Genomic DNA, 1465 nt, shown 5'->3' with positions numbered 1-1465 from the left:
GTCTGTTTTATTCTTTATTTATTTGTGTGTGTGTGGACGGGGGGGTTTAAACCAGAGGGCGCCCCCTTAGCATTGTGCTAGCAAAGAAAGATTAGCACCAAGGGAATGACTGCACAGTTTTGTACGGAAGTGGATTAGGGCCAGTGGGAAAAAAAAAGGTTGGCAAGATTCTGAATTCTGACTTTATTCTCAGAATTATCACTTCAAAGTGAGGATTTGGAATGTCAGAATTCTGACTTCATTATTTATTCACTTTAAAGTAAAAGTAAACTAAAGTAAACTAAAAGTAAAAATAAATACAAAAATAAACAAATATTAAAAAAATAAATAGCAAAATAAATGTGGAAATAAATACAAAAATAAATATATAACAAGTTAAATATTAATTTATTTATGTTTTATTTATTTGAATGATATATTTTTATATCGGGTTTTATTTTATTTTGCAGAAGCTCAAATAGGAGCACAAATCACGTCAATTCATAAAGGGAGTGAGGAGAAAGTAATATGACTGCAGTCTGGAATCATGTCTGCTGGAAAGAAGGAAAAACTGTCTAGAAGAAGAAAGGATGGGTGGGGGGATTTTGGGGGGTACAAAGGGCGGAAGACAAGTAAGTACCCGAATGAGGAGGCGGGGGTTGTATGAGAGGGGGTCAAATTTCCTCTTCAGCCCACTTCCTGTCCTGTTGCTCAACGAGTGAGTGTATATCTACTTTCCTCTAGCACACGCACACCCACGCACACAAAAGCAACTTCCACCTCCTGCAGTGTTCTGCGAAAGGAGGCGAGTGCACAAAATAAAGCAACGTAAACTAAAATCCCCAGTGACTTGCGAAACATAAGGAAGGACGTTCATTGAGGCAGGACATTGTGTGCTTTCCTTGTACATGTGCAGTATTTTGGCGGACTATACAACATCACCAATTTGCACACGTTTTTCCATAAGAAAATGAATGTAGAATGTAGGCAAAAAGTGTACGCAGTGTGTTCACGTTGAAAGTGAAAGCTAGGTCACTTGAATCAAATAACGTTTTAAATTGAATAATAATAAAACTCAAATTAAATTATATTTATTTCATTTTTATTAGTACAGTAGTAACTTGAGCGCGCCAATAAGAGATATGACCCTTTAGCTATAGTGCCAGTGAACTCAATTCAACTCACTTCACAACAAGCAGTTTTGTCAGCTCGTGAACAATTAAAAAAAGAAAAAGGCTTCTAGGTGTTAAACGCACTCCCAGTTGATGTTTACTGTCAAACTAGACGTAAACAAAAAGAATTACACATGTATTTAAAACAACACAGCTTTGCCTTTGGCAAGTTTGCTATGCTAACAAACAAGCTTGCTAATAAATGCCATTGACATGTAAATAATTGGCGTCAGTAGTTGTGGTTTTATAAGCAACTGATAATTCAACGCAAATAGTGGAGCAAAATATCCCCGTGGTCCTTTTTGACTGGAGCC

The sequence above is a fragment of the Filicampus tigris genome, chromosome 6 (assembly GCF_054856515.1).
Source record: "Filicampus tigris isolate MCC_2025a chromosome 6, RoL_Ftig_1.0, whole genome shotgun sequence".
In the NCBI taxonomy this organism is placed as follows: domain Eukaryota; kingdom Metazoa; phylum Chordata; class Actinopteri; order Syngnathiformes; family Syngnathidae; genus Filicampus; species Filicampus tigris.
The sequence above is the reverse complement of the archived record's forward strand: the minus strand, read 5'-3'. Positions refer to the sequence as shown.